Here is a 21,326-nt window from a genome sequence, read left to right as displayed (position 1 = left end):
TCTTTCCACAGGGGGCCATAGGAGAGCTTAGTCATTTATCCAGCCCTACAATGCCCATTGTTTCTCTACACCAAGAGAACTTCTCAAAGCTCACATATTTTGTTAATGCATTTACAATATTCTTCAAAGTGTCCACATTTACCAGCAACACCTTTTTGTCTTCTATCATATCCCTCACAAAGTGATACTAAACATCAATGTGCTTTGTCTTTGAATGGTAAGCAAGGTTCTTTGCCAAGAAAATTGCACTTTTCCTATCACAGTGTATCCTTATAGCTCCCTGTACTAACCCCATACTTGAACACAAAAACTGCAACCAAACTACTTCCTTGCTTGCATGAGTGGCTGTCATGTATTCTGCCTCTGTAGTTGATAGTGCCACTACAGATTGTTTCTTACTCATTCAACTGACTGCACTTCCAAATAGGTTAAACACATATCCACTTGTAGATCTTCTTTGATCTAGATCTCCAGCCCAATCTGCATCAACAAAGCCACCGATATCCAAAACTCTGTCCAATCTTGGTCTTCCTTCGTAGCGCAAACCATAATCACTAGTGCCACACAAATACCTAAAAACTCACTTTACTGTTGTCCAATGCCCCTTCCATGGCTTTGACATAAACCTACTCAATACTCCCACTACATGTGCAATGTCTGGTCTAGTACATATCATTTCATACATCAGGCTACCAAATACACTTGCATATGGAACACGAGACATATCTTCTTCCTCTTCTCGTGTCTTGGGACACTGTTCATCATATAACTTTACACCTACAGGAATAGGAACCTTCACGGTTTACTATCCTGCATATTAAACCTTTGCAGTATTGTCTCGACATACTTCCTCTAGTTTAACCAGAGCTTCCTCTTTGATTGATCTATTTTATTTCCATGCCCAAGATATAGTTTGCAGCACCAATATCTTTCATGTCGAATTTGGAGGACAATTGGGTCTTCAAATCTTGAATAATTTCTTTGTCATTTCCAACCAGCAACATATCATCCACATATAAGACTAGATAAATAACACAGTCACCAATTAATTTAAAATACACACAGTGATCTGCCTTGCTTCTGGTGAAGCCAAGTTCTCGTATAAATGTATGAAATTTCTGATACCATATCCTTGGTGATTGTTTTAACTCGTATAGAGACTTCTTTAACTTGCATACCAATTCTTTCTTACCCTTCACCGCAAAGCCTTTAGGTTGCTTCATGTAGATCTCCTCATCCAGATCCCCGTGAAGAAATGTTGTCTTCACATCCATATGTTGTACCTCGAAATCAAAAGCAGCAGCAACAGATAAAAATAATCTAATAGAAGCTACCTTGGCAACAAGAGAAAAAATATCACCAAAATCAATTCCCGGCACCTAGGAATAACCTTTTACTACCAACTGAGCATTGTATTTATCCACCTTTCTTTCTGCATTTGTCTTCTTCTTAAACACCCATTTGCTGCCAATGGGTTACCTTCCAGCCGACAACTCCACCAGATCCCAAGCCTCATTTTTGTGCAAAGATGCAATTTCATCAACCATGGCCTCTTTCCAGAGTTTTCCATCCTATGAATCTATTGCTTCCTTCACAATTTTGGGATCATCATCAGTAATAGATAAAGCAAAATTTGAACAGAAAGCAGATGGATTATACCTTTTTGGTTGCCTTCTTTCTTGAACCGATCTTCTCACGACTGGAGTTTGTGCCTCTTCATCTTCTGATTCCTCTCCCGTTGTAGAGTCTGATTCTTCCTCATTTAGCTCAAACTCTATCTTCTCAAGTTCCTTTGATGGGAATTCATGTTTAATAACATTTTTCACCTCTTTGAACACCACATCTTGGTTCTACACAACCTTCCTTGTTACTGGGTTCCAAAGTTTATAACCCTTTAAACCATCCTCATACCTAATAAAGATGCACTTTTCAGATTTCCTATCCAACTTTGTTCTTTTATCCTTTGGAACAAGTACATATGCATCACATCCAAATACCCTCATATGCGAAAGAGAGGGTTTCTTACTAGTCCATACTTCTTGTCGAGTCTTATCCTCCAACGTTGATGAAGGTGATTTGTTGACCATGTAACATGTTGTCTCCAGCACCTCTGCCCAGAATTCTTGTCCTAACCTGACACCACTGAGCATGCTTCTTGCCCTTTCCATCAATGTCTTGTTCATTCTTTCTGCAACTCCATTTTGCTCAGGTGCGTATGGAGTCTTCTGTCATGCTATACCACACTTCTTATAGAATTCTTCGAATTCCTTGCTACAAAACTCTCCACCATTATTTTTCCTCAACACCTTTATCTTCTTCTCTGTCTAGTTTTCCACTAGAGCCTTAAATTCTTTAAATCTGTCAAAGACTTCAAATTTCTTCTTGAGGAAGTATATCCATGTATTCCTTGAGAAGTCATCTATAAATGATACATAGTACATAGACTTACCCAGTAATGGAACCTTCATAGGTCCAAACACATCACTGTGCACAAGCTCTAATATCTTTTTTACCCTCTTACCACCAGAGGGGAAACTCAATCGCTTCTACTTCCCATATACACAATTTTCACATAAATCAAAATCCGTATACCTTCTACCATACCTTTACCATGAAGTATTTGAAGGCCCTTCTATCCAATATGTCCAAGCCTTTGATGCCATAACATGGTCTTTTCTCCAAAGACCACTAGATTTTTTGCTCCACTTTCAGGAACAACAGAACTATTTCACCCATCAACAATAGTGCTACCTTGCAGCTTGTACAGAGTTCTAATCCAAACTCCCCGCATCAATACCAGTGCTCCCCGAACCATCTTGCAGGTATCTTTCTTGAACTGTTCTTTTACACCTGCATCATGCAACTTGTTTGCAGAAATCAGATTTCTGGCAATGTAGGAATATGCAAAACACCCGGAAGTGTTCTAACCCTTCCACCTTGCAACTTAAACTTTACTTTTCCGCAACCAATGATTCTAGCCTTCCCGTCATCCACTAAGAAGACATCACCACCATCATATTTCTCATACTCGCAGAACCACTCTCTATGCGAAATGAAGTGAAAGGATGCACCTGAGTCAATCAACCATGCCTCATGATCTACATGTGTACTTGAAGAAGCCAAGTACACATCACCACCTTCATCTGAGGTGGTTTTCACCTCTACAGAAGGAGCATCATCAGATCCCTTTCCTTTGTTAGGAGCTTTAGATTTATAGTCCCTTTTGTAGTGCCCTTCCTTTCCACATTTCTAGCACACCACCTTAACAGGTTTTCGTAGAGATTTAGATCTCCCACTCGAAGGATTATTTTTGTTTATGTACTGGGACTGTCCTCGTACAGATAAGGCATCACCATTCTGGCTCTCCATATTTTTCCGTCTCATCTCCTCTGTTAGCAAGGATGAGACTATTTCATCAAACTGCAAGGCAGTTGCATTGTTACCTCCATATTTTTCCGTCTCATCTCCTCTGTCAGCAAAGATGAGACTATTTCATCAAACTGCAAGGCAGTTGCATTGTTACCTATTGCAATAACCAGACTATCCCACGAATCTGGTAGAGAACACAACAAACTGATGCACTTTTCTTCATCTGAAATTTTAATATCAATATATAATCACTGACTTACCATAGTTTTAAATTGCATTCAGATGCTCTGTCACCAAGTCTCCATCTTTCATCCTCAAGTTATACATCTTTTTCCGTAGGAATAGTTTATTCACTAGACACTTAGATTGGTATAAAGTCCCTAACTTGTCCCACAAATCCTTAGTTGTAGTTCCCCATGATACATTCAACAATACTGAATCTAAGACACATAATCGTATTGTGCTCTTTGCCTTCCAATCCAACTTCTTCCATTCTTCATCAGACACTTTCGTTGGTTTAGTACCCAGATCTACCACGATCCATTGATCTTTATCCACCAACAGATCCTCCATCTTGATTTTCCACAACTCAAAACTCTAACCATTAAATTTCTCGATCTCTATCTTTCCACTACTTGCAATATTCTTTCACCACCAGAATCGATCCCAGAGATCTCCCACTGAACAGGGTTTACCATAGGCCCTAGTGAAACCCCTTAGCAACAAAGGTGTCCCCTTGAAGCCAAAACAACTCTGATACCAAATCTAGGTTTTAGCCCCATACATAAATTACCTGCATACGAATTCTAAGAACAAAAAATAAAAAATGCGAGAGAATAACACATAAAACACATATACAAAGAGATTTTCCACTGGATCCCAAAATCGGGACTACCAGCTTGATTTTTCATTATGTTCATTTCAATATTACAATACATATTTATACATGCCAAAGCATCCAATACCATGGACCAAAAACCATCGCGTCCAAAGCCATGGACCGAAAACCATCGCGTCCAAAGCCATGGACCGAAAACCATCGCGTCCAAAGCCATGGACCGAAAACCATCGCGTCCAAAACCATGTGTGAAAACCATGCACAAAACCATAGGTAGGTCCGCCCAACCTAATATAGGGTCCAAAAATAATTTCCCTGGGGCGTTGCCCCCGACCTCATAGAAGGGGGCTACCTGCCCCACTCAAACCCCCCATGACCCCCCTGCTGCGCAATCATCACAATGAAGGGGGGGCTCCGCCCCACCTCTAACCCCTTGGTTAACTACGTGGGCTAGTCATGGAAAGAATATAACACAACCCAACACATATAACAACATAAATAAGAGTGCAGCAACCCAATGGATACTATGAATAAGAATTTTGTTAATCAAAATGATACACCTGGTGAGGAGAAATTATAGAAATAGGCCTGCAAATCCCCCTCTGTGAGATGTGTCCTTCTTGACCTTGTGCTTCAGCAACGTGCTTCTCTCTCTCAATATGTGGTATGCAACGGGAATAAAATAAAACAAAGGATGTTTGAACTCAAGTGGGAGCTCAAATGCTATGAGATGATAATGTGGACAATGAAAATCGTCATGGTGAAGAATGGAGAGAAAGCCCTTTATTTATAACAAAATTTTGTGTTAGATTGAGATATATATATATATATATATATATATATATTATTGACCAAATCAAAATCTAGCCATTGTGAATAATTTATTATATTTATTGAGAGGGAAAATATATTCAAAATGGTCAAATATTTTTATTTAGAAAATGGTTTAAGGAGTTAACAAATAAAAATGATTTATTAATCACTTTGTGAGAATTAAGATAAATATGAATTTGAAATAGCTATTAAATAATGATTTAACAATTATCTCAAAAGGAAAATATGGAATAGATCATGAATAATAAATAAATAATGATTTATTTAATTATTCCAAGGTGACTAAGTCAAAAGTGATAATAAGTAATAATTAAATAATGATTTAATAATTGTTTTTAGAGAATATAATGATTCATTTAATTATTCTCATCGGGGTTTTCGATTTTAATGAGAAATAATTAAGGAAAAATGGTTCACTAAATTATTTCCTATGGTGAAAGTAGGTTTTACCACAACAAAACTCATCCTATATGGTGTATTTCGATCAACCTAGTAAGAAATGGCTACATGAACATGTGTGGGTGATAAAAGAGTGTCATTTTCATGCAAGTGTGAATCTAACAATGAGACTATTTTTATTTGATTTCCATTCTTGCAAGTGTGAAGAGTTACAAAATTCTTTGGTTTTATTGAATGCCAAGTTCTAGTAGAGGAAAGCTTAGCAATAATTAGGAAATAGTCAATGTTTTAGTTTTAGATTGTGCATGATAACCTTAAAATAAGAAAACTTAGCGTGGTTGATAATTTATTTGTGAGCAAAAGATTTATTTTGGTAAGAAAATTAATTTCCCCAAGAGGGAGTATTTTTCCTTTGAGAAGGGACACTTCTGAATGTTTGATGACTTTGTCCTTGAGGGGGATAGATTCTATGTTGATCTTTCACTAATTCGCTATGGGTATTTGAATTATTGTTATGAAAATTCATCTGTTGTTGCTGAGTTGTATTGTTGCCTTTTTCCTTTCTTTGCTCCTATTGATTTTCCACTTGTTCCCCATGGATGTTTGAATGGTTATTATAAAATTTCCCTTGTTGTTGTTAATTTCTTTTGGTTGCATTTCCGATAGGTATTTTTCCTTGAACATTCTTGGTACTTGATTAACCTTCATAAACTAGACCAATTTTGATGAGAGGATATATTTGATTATTGAGAATTCCATCTAGGATTTTGGTACACTTTTGTTGTTTGTTTAGATGATCATTAACTTTGTATAGATCATCTCTCAGTGAAATAATCTCAACTTCTAATTTCTCAGGATGACCTTCTCATTCATTTAGTTGATTAGTCACTATTTCATTCACTCTTTTGAATTCTTCTTTTTGAGTCCTCAAGATAATGATTATTTTTCTTAATTCTTCGAATATCGCTCATTCTTATCATAAAACTGCAATAATTTCTATTGTATTTGATTAGTTACTCTAAGATTTTTAGTCTACTCTATAGTTTAGATAAGTTTTCTTCTAAAACATGTCATCATCAAGGTATTCTTCATTATTTGATTTAAAGGAACTATCAAGATCAATTTTTTGATATATCTTTATTTCATTTTCTTCTTTCCTTGAATCCAATGTATCCTCCATAGTCATGAGTAAAGTTCCCTCTTCATTACTACTAGATGTATATCTATATCTTTCTTTGTATGAGAAATAATTTTCTAAGGAATAAATAATTATTCTATTTTTCTCATGGGATACACTCTCAACTTCAAGTTCTCTTTTATTACTATCATTTTATAAATTCGCATTTGAACAATTAATATTAATATGACCTATTTTTTTATAATTACAAAAGAATAGGAGCTTATGTATGGATGGTATTTCTTATACATCTTGTTCACCTTCAACTTTATCCCTTGAATATGAATTATTATTTTGTCAATTAGAAGCTTTTGCATTCATGTCAAGGATATACTCTTCATGATATGATTCATTACTTGAGTAGTCATGGTCTTCAATCTTCTCTGATTCTTTGTGTGCTTCTTCCTCATAGACACATTTCACTTATCCATCATTTCTTTTGCAGTATCAAAATGAAGTACCTTGTCAGAATCTAATTTAGAAAACCCACTCAATATTGTCTTCATAACTGTCGTATTATACTCATCCTTCTTTTCATGTTCTACTGACAACCATACATCTAATACGAGAAGACAAGAGAAATTAAATAAACTTTCATTCTTACCTTCGAGAGTGAATAACTCAATCTGTTAATTAATGGTACTCCATCTAGGGAAAGCCAATATTGTTTAGCCATGGTCCCTGGAAATCTACCTTCCAGTGGTTAAATTGTTCTTGAAGGAACTTGGCTCTAATACCAATTGTTAGAAACTAGGATATTAATGGTGGGGGATCAGTATTATGGCCAATTTTAACAATTATTAACAATGTCCAACATTATAATTCATTTAACAATTAACCATGTAAACGACATATAGAAAAAGATAGAAACATTAGATGTATGTGGAAACCCATAAAGGGGGAAAACAAAAAACTTATCTTTGATTATTGTTGTGTGTCGCAACCTAATATTACATTATCTTTTCTTGCTCCAACTAGATAGAGAAACCCATCCTTTGAATTTACAAATGCCAAGTTGAAGGAAGCACCAACTCCCTGATATTTACAAGGTCCAACCTAATGGAAGCACCAACTCCCTAATCTTTATAGGATCTGACATGAAGGAAGCACAAAATCCTTGTTATGCAGGAACCAATATGCTCAAGGTGCTAACTTATTAAATGTATTTACATGCACTAGCCTGCGGGAGGTACCAACCCCTAATAGTTACACCATGAACCTCCAAGTCATAACATTTTTAGATTGGAATAGGTTGCAACCTATTGGTACATCAAATTTTCTAGCTCCAACCAGAAGGAGACACCCATACCTTAAATTTACATGAACCAATTTGAAGTAAGCACCAACTCCCTAATATTTAAAGACTCCAACCTGAAGGAAGTAATAACTACCTATTGTGAAAGCACTAACCTATGAAATCTGTTTACAAGCACCAACCTGTTGGAGGCACCAACCCCAAATAGTTACACCATGGACCTCCATTTCATAACATTTTCAGGCTAGATCCATTATTCATCAAGGGAAATACTTTAATGTTCTGATACAAATTGCACTTCTTTAGTAATCTACAACCTTAACATTTATCTATATAATTATATCTAGTGACACCTACAACTACATGTATGTATGTAATAATAATGGCCCTCAACATGCATGAATCTTTTCTTTAGTTGACTTTGAACTCTGCAAAAATACCCCTATTTTGATCATTTGGAAGACATACAAATATTATGTTAGTAGAATTCATCAACAAACTCAACATTATAGACAATCATAAAAACAACCATTCATCACACAAACTTTATTCCAATAGACAAAAACTCCCAACATAGGCTAAACATCCTCTTCAACCTTCATTCCTCCTATCGTATCTTCTTCAAAGATAACATGCATACAAACCAATCATAGAGAAATAAATGAAAAGTAAATTGGCTCAGTCACAAACAAACAAACTTGGACTTGTATGTCTACAACAAATATCTTCATTTCCATTCTAGTGCAAACAAAACATACTCAGTGACGATCTCTCATAAGAGCGTCCAACTATCATATGTTGTTCTCATTTTCTCTTATATGTTTTGGCCATTTAATTACCATGGGTGTGCATACATGATTTTTACCCATGGAAATATTATTCAACTATATCAATAGCCCAAGTTGTTTAACTGTATCTATAACCCAAGTTGTTTGACTATATCAACAACCGTGAGGATTCAAAACATTTCACATTCTTTCGTCATTTGATTCTCAATCAAGACTATGGATTGGTTCCTTTTTCAATAATGCGGCACTGTTAGCTCCCTCTATTAACTCCTCATAGGAGTCACAACTCTAATAGTGCACACATCCTATGCGAACCTCCAATTCCATAGCCCAAACCTTTTTACATCATTATTGTATCATAATGGTTCGATGGAAGATAGGCCCCTTAGTTGCTTATTCCTCAACCTAAAGTAATGAAAGGCCATGACCAAGAGCTGCTTCTCTATCGATGTACCATTTCGCTACTCATCAAACTTAGTTTACATCTTTATTTATCAAATTGTTGACGATTGATAAGTCAATAGATAGGACTGCAACAGATGGATAATCATGTTGTAATCTTGGATACAACTCTTGGCTATAGGGAGGCAATGCCCAATACATCACTCATAATTTATAAAAAAAATGAAATATTGGTTGGAGATGGACTATTAATAAGTGCAATGAATCTTTAACTTGAAGATTTATTACTTATGACTAGAATGGCCAATTTTGGGGGTTACAAACCTCAAACTAATTATGATGAAAATAAGTAATGTAGAAAAAATAATATTTTAATAACAACTAAATAAAATTCAACCTTTAAACCCCGAGAATGAAAGAGTGAATGGAACTAGAAAATAAAGGATATATGAATCAATTTCCAGAAAAACATGGAGCACACATTAAGGTGCTCTATTCAACTAGAGGTACCATCCTAAACAAAAAGGTCACACAAGAAATTATGTAATTGTAATTCGAGCAATCCTACTACTACACACATCAATTTCAGTGGAAGAAAAATGTTTTATCGCAAAATAATTCACAAAGAAGAATGAAACAAGAAATAACTTTGCTCAAAACTGATTTGCATTAACTAATCTTTTCCAAAGATAAGTTAATTACATTGCAAAAGTACAAAATCTCCTAATCTCCAAACCCTTTCTTTGTGGTTTATTTGAACTTTTATTTCCCAAATTAAAAACTATCTTTTCAGTTACTAATGTAACTAACAAAACTGTTTAACTGTCACGACTAACTATCTTTTAAAAAACCTTTAGCAAGTATTTTCAAAACAATTATATTCATAATATTCTTATAATTGAGAATTTCATAATTATAAGAAATTAAACAGAAAAATAAGTCTTCAAATTTGTTGTGTCTTGGTTTCACTCGATCCATGTTCCACCAAATGGGTTGCATTGACATTTTATGCTATTAGATTTATACACTTTTGCCAGTTTGCTTCATTGGGATATGGGTAAGCTACCATTTCATTATAAGCTATATCTAAATTTGTGTATTTCACATGATTTGGTTTTTCCAAAAAAACAGGGTTTTTACTTGCCACAAAATCTAGAAGTCTTGTCGCAAATAATTGAAATTGTTCTGACCCTTCAAAAAACTTAATAAAACTAGAAATTTGTTAGTTTTTTTCTTTGAAACCACCAAAGAATTCAAATACACTTCTTGAGGGAGAAATTTCCTATGCTCATCCTAGCAATATGGAAGCCCAACTCTCACCAATTTATCAAACCTGTTATTAAATATTGAGATGCTCATCTTAATATTTTTACACTCAATCCGGGGTCGATTTTTGAGAGATTTTTTCCTTAATATTTTCCTTATCTCTACAACCTTATAGGATATATCCAAAACATTTAAGTCCCTTAGTTCATTTCAAGCTTTGTCATTCAAGTATTTAATGATTTGATTGGCATTTTGGGTCACCAAGGTCATTTTTTATTTTGTTTTATAGAATGCTAAGTATTAATAAGTAAGATTTTTTGTTCTCCAATAATGCTAATGTATTCCCAAATTGTTTTTACTTCTTGTAATATTTCATCCCAAATCAGCCTTTTGTCTTCCACTAGGGCACGACCCCTCTTATCTTAGTCTTCAATTTGTTAATCTCATCCAACATTTTTTGTCTCTCATATGACAATTTATTTTTGCTTTCTTCTACAATTTTCAATAATTCTTATTTATGTTTTAATTCAGCCCTTACTATTTCTATCTCATTTTTTGAGAGCGTATGATCTTATGTCCATCACTTAGTTTGATTTCAATGAGTTTAGTATCTAAAAGGGCTTTGGTTAGCCTCTTAGAAGGATCCTGAGGGGTAAGATCACCTAAAGGAGTATATAATGAAAATGTGCAGACATCACTCTTCATAGTTTGATCCAAATCTTGAACAATTTTTTGCAATCGAGATATTTCTTGATTCCTTTCAACAATCATATTTATATGTTTTTCTTTTACTTTTTCTACTTGTAACAATTTAGATGTTTGGACATGTTCTATCCTTGACATCTTCAACTGCTTCTTCAAAGCCTACATTTCCACCTCCTTATATTGTATAAGAGTCCTAATAGCATCTTTTCCTTTAGGATCAACTCCCAATTTTATTATCAATCCCTCGTATTCATCAATTTTCATTTGCTTAGCCTTGGAGTTGACTTTTTTTTGTTTAAGTTGGATAGTCTCCTTTTGGAGTAATTTTTCTGCTTTAAACATAGTCAAGAAATTTTTAGTAATGTCATGATATAACATCTCACCTACTTTTCTATGTAAACTAATTCTATCAGAAAGAGGAATATCATTCAAATTAATTAAGAGATATGCTAGTTTGAAATCAAGATCAATTTGTATGATTTGAGGAGTAGTGCGAACAAGTGACAACTTCAACCGAGTACTTTCCATATATGTAGATGAATGTAATCTAGTTCGGTATTCAAGGATTGACTATGACCCAGTCTAAATCCTTAAAATTTCCTTTGCCTTTTGCCTTCTTTCACATATATGTTGATATTTCTCTTGTATAGATTCCATACCACAAGGGGAAAGTTTTGTTATTCCTTCTACCACTTGACCTGATAATGATGTAGGCCAATCTGGGTTTGATAATTCTATTTGAGACGCAGGTTCCTTAGATGTTGGTGCTTTCAATTCAATATCTTGAATTTAAAATTCCTCCTCTTTAATTTTGGCTTTCTTTACTTCGATTAATCAATCTTTTCAACTTTAGATCACTCAGGTCTGTCCCTTTTCAAACTCTTTTCATTAAGCATGGAATCAAACTTTTTTTTCATTAGTCCATGAATCTTTATTTTCTAGATTCTTAATATCTGGTTGTCTACCATGTTCATATGGAAATGAACCACTTTTAAATCTCTTGTTTGAAACACTATGATATGGATTAGAGTACCAAATTTTTCCTTTAGTGAAATTCATATTTTCCCTCATATCCTCTACTACTTCCAAAGCTTGTCTAGTATTGAAATAAAAGGTCCTAATGTCTTATTGAGCTTAAAAGGGAGTTCTTTATTCCTAAACATATTATGGATTTGATCCACATTAATACTCTGTGGAATGGACCCCAATAAAAATATTATGATGGGTAAGAAAAAGGGAAGTTGATATGGAGGGATCTCTGCACCATATAATCTAATCTTGGTATTTTTTTTGAAATTAAACCAATCTCAAACCATATTGTCTTGGATCAATTACAAATATCCTTTTATATTATACAAAATCCTTGGTGGAAGTTGTTCATTTAAAATAGTAAAAATATTAGACATGAAGGTACAAAGATACTGAGAAAAACAATGGTTTAAATATTTCTTTCCCACAACAATGGTCTATTAGACAATGAACTCTGGTTGGCCTTAGGAATTTAGGATATGAAGATCCATATGATAAAATTTAACCACATGTGAGTATAAATTTAAATTCAAAATATAAGAACGAAATCTAAAATATTTAGTGTTTTGAAAATGAGAGAGATGAAAATTAATGAACTGTGAAAGGTATGTGGGTATGCCTATTGTAGCCCCATATTGTTCTGCCAAACTAAAAAACCCTGAATTCTTGTAATTCACATGTTTAATATCATCCTCTCCTGAGATACTAAATAATTGATAGAGTTTTCTAAGCAATTTCAAAGAACATTGAAGGAGGATAGGTGACAAATTGTTGTGGAATTGTGGCTTCAAAAGGTAGAAAAAGCGACAGAAAATTTTCTTTATCAGTTAGGGATAGGGATCTATAGGCTTCTATGAAAGTTTCATCAGTGAAAATCTAAGGATTTTTGGTAATTGGAAACAAAATTGAATTTAAGAACAATTCTAGGGAAATCTAGATAACAATATGATCCTCTTTTCAGACAATAGAGCATTTAGAGGGAATATAAGTGAAACCACATCAAATGATGAATTATGGGAAATCATAGGTCTTTGGAGAAATAATAGAGCATATGCCTGATTGAACTACGAGAAACAGGTCACTGGATTGGCTAGCATGTTGGATGGATTGTTCCTGGATAGACAATATATCAAAATGGCAATGTGTATCAAAAATATCAGCGTCTTTGTTTAGCAGAGGTATGTTATCATATTTCTAAATTTCCTTAGATAGGGAATATTTAATTTTAGCCATTTTTGAAAGACTACGAAATAACTGACGAAAACGAAGGTAACAAGGTTACCAGACTATAATGGTGAAATTGGAGCTCGCACGGAGTTGTGAGAATATGTTTAGCAAGGGTTCAACATTCTGAGCTGGTGATTAGGCGTTGTCTTGGGCTTAAATGAGAATGACTTGTCCCCCCTTATTGGTGTAAATATTCCATTTTTGGGCACTGTGGAGTACTAAAAAGGTATGTTTTTGATGATCATTTCAGTGGCTTTTCAGTGAAACTTGTGAACCTTTTTGCATCATGAACGTGGAGAACAATAAAGAATTATAACAAAACATGTGGGATTAGTATGCAAGACTTAACCGCTGTAGTTGTCATTCTCCTGTGCAGGAAGGGGTGAAAATGAGGAGCTGCTGTTCCAAAGAAAAAGACCAGAACAGGGTAACTACTGTCCCTTTGACGGAGGACCGAGTGCAAACAAGGCTAAGCAGATTGAAGCAAACTGGTCCGGAAAAGGAGGAGAAGACACCGGCTCGGTGGAGGAGAAAAGAAGTGATTAAGGATTAACAATTTGGAGAATCCCTCAGGATCTTTGATCCTAAGGGATCGCTGCTTTATTTATCTTGTTACTTAGTCATCTTCGTCGTCACCCTTATATAAAGGGATGGCACTGTTAGCTTTGGGGGGAGAATTCTTTTATGTAACTTTCTGTTAAAGATCGAACTTTGATCATCGAGTCTCGTTGAAACTGGTTCATTGTACTTTTGTTTTATGCATTAATATAAACTTGGTGATTATCTTATCTCTGCGTCTAGATTAACTTAAAGCGGTGTACCCTTGGAGGCTAAGGGCCCGGCCCAGGAGGACACTTGCTTCTGTATCACTACAATTTGATTTTTGCGTGGTTTGCTTATCATCGTTATTTGGTAATCTGATATGCTTTATAAGTTTACATCACATGCTCTGTTAAGATTCATTCATTAAGGTTTTTATAGACAGAACTGTTGTATTGACTCTGCATTATATTACTGATCCTTTTAGATTTGATTGAATATTATTAGTCTTGACCGAATATTGTTACTATTTTGTTACAGAGCTCTTATGTTGTACATCCATGTTATAGAATTTATCTGAAAGTTGTGTTCTTTACGATTCAGTAGTAATGTTGTTCCATTTTTAAACGCAGTTGTATTCCCGTTAATGAAGATTGATGCTAGATCAGATTACTCTTCGAGCGTGTTGTGCGTGTATATGATTTCCAAACGCTGTTCCATAACTTATTAGTAATTAATGCTGTTCCATTAGTGTGTGCTGCTTGATTTGCCTTGAGAATGAAAGATTGTTGTTTGATTACAATGAGTGCATTTGAGTTAGTAGAATAAAGTTTGATTACTGCTCGCGAGACTTAGTTGTTTGATTGCTGTTCCATTTCAGAATTGTTGTTCCATTTTAGCATTGTTGTTCCATTCCAGATTTGTTGTTCGATTTCTTATTTGTTGTTCCATTTTTCTACCTGTCGTTTCATTTACTCGCATTTGTTGTTTTGGTGTGAGAGACGATCTGTGGCTGTAGTGAGCCTCAACATTTACTGTCTAGCTCCCAGACCCATGGTCCATGCTCTAATTTCCTTTCCATAAGTTTCCAAAGGGATGGGTTATCGCTGTCGAACCCTTGACTGATAAGTTGCCTAGTTTTCTGTGTGTGTGGTTTATTCCTTTGAAGTAACTTAGACATAGAAAAGCATCCATTTACTCTTGTATTTTTGAACACGTACTACTAGCATTACTCTGACAAATGATAGCCTCAGACTGAGACACTCTTTGAAATAACAAAACGCTCCCGGATTGACATATTAATGTGAGGTAATTAGAGGTGAAAGAGACCCTTTTTATAGCTCTACATTTTGGCGCCATTGCCTGGGAAAGAGTGTAGCCATTTGTCTTTTCAAAGTAGTGTACGAACCTACTAGGGAAGAGTTGGATCTTAAAAATGGAAGGTAAGAACTTGCGTGCGGAGCATGTAAAAGCCCTGCTCCATTGTCCGCTTTCCTAACAAATTTGTTGTTGCTTTGTTTGAATAGAATTTAGTAGTTCATTTGAGTGCATGACTAAGCAGAAAAAACCAGAAAAGAATATTAAACTTCCATCCAAACCTAAAAAAGCTAAGGGGCTAGTGACCCTTGGCCGAACGACCTTCATAGAAGAAATCTACAAGAAAACAGAATCTCAGCCATTAGTAGGCCCCAGGAAAATCATTTCTAAACAGCCTACTAGTTCCCTTCAGGCCACAGGATCACCATCTGTAGCCTTTGCTAAGGTGCATAGTCAAACTGAAGAGCAAGACTTTCAAGAAATTGAAAATTCTACTCCAGAACCATTGCAGGAAGGGAATTTCAACAACTTTTGTGAAGGAGAAGGAGAAACAGGGGAAACCGAGGAACCAAAATCCCCTATTGGAACAAATCAGCCATTAAATAGCCCAGATAAGGGGAGCGCTGCAAAAATCATTGTTGAAGGAATCCAATCTCATCAGACATCAGGTATTCCCATTATCCCAGATAAAGGAAGTGCTGTTAAAACTATCCCTGTCAAAACCGTTCCCTCTCAACCTAGGAGTACCCTCCTAGATATCCCAAAAGGTTATTGGCATATATTCAATCCTATGGCTCAGAACCAGCCAAATACTCAAACCTCTACATTACAATATCCTATAGTAGATCTGCAGCAAATGCACCCATGAAATCCATCCCTCTTCAACATATCCCTACATTTCATGGTCTCACATCAGAAGATCCGTATGCATTTTTATTCAAATTCGATGTGTTGTGCAGGGGATATGATTACACCACCGACCCCCAGAAATTAAAATTACTCCCCTCTACATTAAAAGGGGTTGCTTTAAGATGGTTTATGGGACTAGGTGGTGGGGTCATCAACAATTGGGATCAAATGAAAGAATCTTTCTTAAAAAAATATCAGGACTATTGTAGGTCTAGAGAATTAAAGGACGAAATATTCCAAATGACAGCCAAACCGAATGAAACATTAGAGGAGTATGTGGAACACTTTCAGTACAATCTACAGAGATCCCCTTATGCATCACTACCTTTACCTGATAATGTGTTAAAAACTGCATTGATAAGGGGCATGAAGGAACAATGGATTGAAACATTAAACATCATGGGAAAAGGGGATATTTATCAAGAGAATTTTGTTGACATCATTGATTTATGTATCAAGAGTTCGAGAGGCAGCACAAGAGTAAAACCGGCAGAATATGATCAGTTTGCAAGAGACAACAAAATATCAACAGAAGGAGTAACACGTGTAGAGATTGGAAATTTATTAGAAAATTTTAAAACTGATATTCTAGGGACACTAAATACACAGCTTGATATTATGCAGGCTAAACAGAAGCAGATGGAGGCAGAACAGAATTTCGCGATCTTCTGTCCCCAATGCAGGAAAAAGCATAGTCACAAGGAGTTTCCACTGGATACAGTCCAAACATGTGCCATCTGTACAAAAGATCACCTTACGGAAAGCTACCCCTCACTTCCTGGATTAAAAGAAGTATATAAGGAAGCAGAAGAAGAACCAGAATCGTTATACTTGATCAACCAGCGCCGCCAGTGGCAGCCGAGACAATCTGGTATGTTTCCAGACCCAACTTCTTCTTTTCAGCCTCCACAGTATAATGCTCAACAATATAGTATGTGGCAAAGTCAGTCCCAACCCCCATTTTCAAACTGGTCACCACCGTCGTTTCCTTCTTCAAACCCATGGCTGAATCAGGCAAGCCAATCTGGTTGGCCGAATTTCCCCTACACTCCACCATATTGGCAAAATAGCCCATATCCTCCACAATGGACTCCCCCGACTTCACAAAGTTCACCCTGGCAGACAAACTGGCAAAGATCGATGCACCAGCCAGTAGGAACTATTCCGCTCCCTCAACCTACTCTGCCAGCCTTACAACAAAATCCCCAGTCTAATCTGAGACCGCAACTCCCAGCCCAACCCAACCCCAATCCAAATAACAGACCGATCCAATCTATCCAAATTATAGAATCATCAGAAATAGGACCCGACCTGAGGGAGTGTAATGATCTTCAGTTACTATCTGGACGTATTATTGAAACTGAGGGAGATAAAACAGTTCATATTGAAGATCAGTTACCAAAAGAACATCAGTTGCAACAAGAGGATGTAAATAAGAAGCAGACTCATAATCAAGCAATCACATCCTCTCCTCCGTTCCCAGAATGATTAGTCATCCCTCGACCTTTACAATATCCTGACTTCGACATTCTGGGAGAATTACAAAATCTGTACATAAAAATCCCATTCCTCCAAGCCATTCAAGACATTCCTATATACGCAAAAACTATCAAAGAATTGCGCATAAAGAAACCAAGGAGGAATATAATAACTAATCCAAGAGTCCAAGTAGTCGGTACTTTATCTGATTTACTATCCAGGAAAGAAACACCCATTAAATATGAAAACCCAAGAAATCCCATTGTAACTGTTCAAATTTATGGTTAGACCCTATCTAATGCCTTAGTTGATCTAGGAGCTGCAATTAATATTTTAACAACCACTACTTGCCAAAATCTCGGTATTACATCTGTAGAACCCACCTCTACTTTGTTAGAATTGGCTGACCGATTTGTGGTTAGACCAGAGGGTACTCTACATGACGTCATGGTCTCTGTAGATTCCTGGGAATATCCAACCGATTTCCTGATAATTAATCCAAAAACCCGACTTGATGGACACCCGCTAATCCTAGGTAGACCTTGGCTTGCCACTGCCGATGCTTACATTGGTTGCCAGCAAGGAAACATGACCATAACCAAAGGACCAAATATCAAGAATTTAGTTCTATATCCTCCAGCACAGCCAAGTGTCACAATAATTAAAACTAACAACTACCCTGTATCATACCTTACTGATAACATTAGATCTCCATTGACTATACAAGAGGCACTTGATTTTAAAGATCAAAAAGAAGATGATGCCATTAACAACTTCATTAGTCAAACTAAATCCGGATCCTGCACACAGTGTCACATGATAAAAGCAGCATTTGATAATGAATTAGAAGAAGATCCTCTAAAAGATACACATGATCAAACAATACTTGTTACTTCTGTTGCAAATAGTAAAATTGTGGAAATTGAACCGGGAAAAACTTTAAATATCAATGCCAACCTCACACCTGAACAAGAAACGAAGCTCATCCATCTGTTAAGAAAATATCAAGAAGCATTCGCATGGGATTACCCTGATATGAAAGGAATCGATCCCCAATTGTGTACACACCACATTTATATAGAAAAAGATGCTAGACTTGTTCGTCAACCGCAAAGAAGACTTAATCCTCATCTAAAAGATGTGGTAAAAGCTAAACTTTAGAAACTTTTAGATGTCAATTTTATCTATCCTATTTCTGATAGTAAATGGGTCTCTCCGCTTGTGGTGGTACCAAAAAAGAATGGGAAATGGAGAATTTGTGTGGATTACAGGGAACTCAATAAAGCAACACAAAAAGATCACTTTCCTCTCTCGTTCATAGACCAAGTACTAGATACTTTAGCAGGAAATAAATTATTTTCTTTCCTGGACGACTTCAGTGGATACAATCAGATTCAGATTGCCCCTGAAGACCAGGACAAAACTACTTTTACTTGTCCTTGGGGAACATTTCCTTATCGAGTTCTACCTTTTGGCATATGTAATGCTCCTGCCACATTCCAAAGGGCTATCCTTAGCATTTTTTCAAATTTAATAAATGATGGACTTGAAGTATATATGGATGACTTTACACCATATGGAGATGATTTTTATCCAGCACTAGACACCCTAGAGAAAGTCCTACAACGCTGCATAGCTACCAGGCTTTGCTTAAGCGACAAAAAATGTTACATGATGATGACTGAAGGACTTATCCTAGGACACTATGTTTCAGCAGCCGGCATTCAGGTAGACCCGGCCAAAATCCATAAACTTTTGCTTATTCCCACTCCTACTACTCAAACAGAGGTACGCAGCTTTCTTGGATTTTCTGGTTATTATAGACGATTTATAGAACATTATTCGCACATTACTGCACCTTTATATGCACTAATTGGTAACATTGATTTTCTGTGGACAGAAAAATGTGAGTGTGCTTTCAAGGATTTAAAGAAGCTCATATCCACAGCCCCAGTCCTTCGAGGACCAAACTGGGATTTACCATTCCAGATATCATCTGATGCTTCAGATACAGCCATTGGCATAGTCCTTGGGCAGGAAGAGGATAAAAAATCATACGCTATCTATTACATTAGCAAAAATTTATCCCCTGCTGAATTAAATTACATTGTTACTGAAAATGAATTCCTAGCTGTAATACATGCTGTCAATAAGTTTAGACATTATATTACAGGCTATCCTGTTATCTTATATACAGATCATTCTGCTATAAAATATTTAGCAAATAAGCCTGTCACAAATGCCAGAATAACTAGATGGTTGATTTTATTGCAGGAATTCGATATCACAATCAAGGATCGGCCTGGCAAAGAAAACCCTGTAGCCGATTTTCTCTCAAGAATGCCAAAGCCAATCGATGCAGCAGCAGTTGAAGATCAGTTTCCCGACGAACATCTGTTTGCTGTTGCCGTTCAAACACCCTGGTATGATGATGTTGCCAACTACCTTACAGTAGGTAAACTACCAAAACACCTAACCCATAATGAGCGCAAATAGATTGTTCAGAAGAGTACTCGATTCTCCTGGATTGGGGGCTACTTGTTTCACACAGGGGCAGACATGCATATCAGGAGATGTGTTCGAGAAGATGAAATCTTTGACATCCTAAAAGCCTGTCATGATGGACCATGTGGTGGACACTTCGCTGAGCGTAGAACTGGACATAAAGTATTGCAGACAGGATATTATTGGCCCACGATTTTCAGAGATGCAAAGAAATTTGTCCAAGCCTGTGATAGCTGCCAGCGAGCAGGACGTCCAGGTCAAGCTGACGAGATGCCTCTGAAACCACAGTTAGTCATTGAACCATTCGAGCGATGGGCTCTTGATTTCGTTGGACCCATCAACCCATCATCAAATCAGAAAACATATATCTTGGTGGCAACAGAATATGTCACCAAATGGGTTGAAGCAGAAGCATTGCCAAGAGCCACAGAGGACTCTGTCATACAGTTCCTGTTCCATTTATTTGTACGTTATGGTCTTCCAAGGGAAATAATTACAGACGGAGGACCATAATTTGCTGGGAATAGATTAGCTGCAACACTCAACAATTATCACAAAATCAGCAGCAATAAGGTAATAGAATCAATCCTAACGAAAACCATTGCATCACATAGGCGTGATTGGGCTGCCAGACTACTTGAAGCACTCTGGGCCTATAGAACAACATGGAGAAGCACCACTAGTTACTCACCTTATCAATTAGTGTTTGGAAAACAACCCATTTTTCCTATAGAATTTGAAATCCAAACATTACGAACAACACAGGAAGTTGGCTTAGATCTAAGCGAGACACAGATTAATTGACTACAACAGATCAATGAATTGGATGAAATTAGGCTATCTGCATTACAAAATACAACACTGATTCAATAGCAGCGAGCCAAATGGCATGATGCGCTCATCGAAAACAAAGTCTTCCATGAGGGAGACTAGGTTCTGTTGTACGACTCTCGGTTTCAGGACTTCCCTGGGAAACTCCAGACTCGTTGGTTGGGACCATACGAAATCTAGAAGGTACATGACAATGGGACCCTTACTTTAATCACCATTGACGGTTCTGGATATGCCTTCAAAGTAAATGGCCACCTAGTTCGTCTCTATCGTAAACCACTCACTTGGGAATCCTTCTGCCAGCAGCTACGCCGAGACACTAATAAGGAGATTTTAGGAGAGGAAGAGAAGTCTTCCTCACCTGTAATTCATTAAGGAATTCATTTCTTTTTACAATTTGTACATAAGTTCTTTTCTTTAAGTCGTTCTTGTACATATGCTTGAACTAATGTTTCC

This window comes from Pinus tabuliformis, chromosome 5_1 (assembly GCF_031772625.1).
Source record: "Pinus tabuliformis cultivar Carrire ecotype Pingquan chromosome 5_1, CPIR1, whole genome shotgun sequence".
NCBI lineage: Eukaryota > Viridiplantae > Streptophyta > Pinopsida > Pinales > Pinaceae > Pinus > Pinus tabuliformis.
This window is presented reverse-complemented; position numbering follows the sequence as displayed.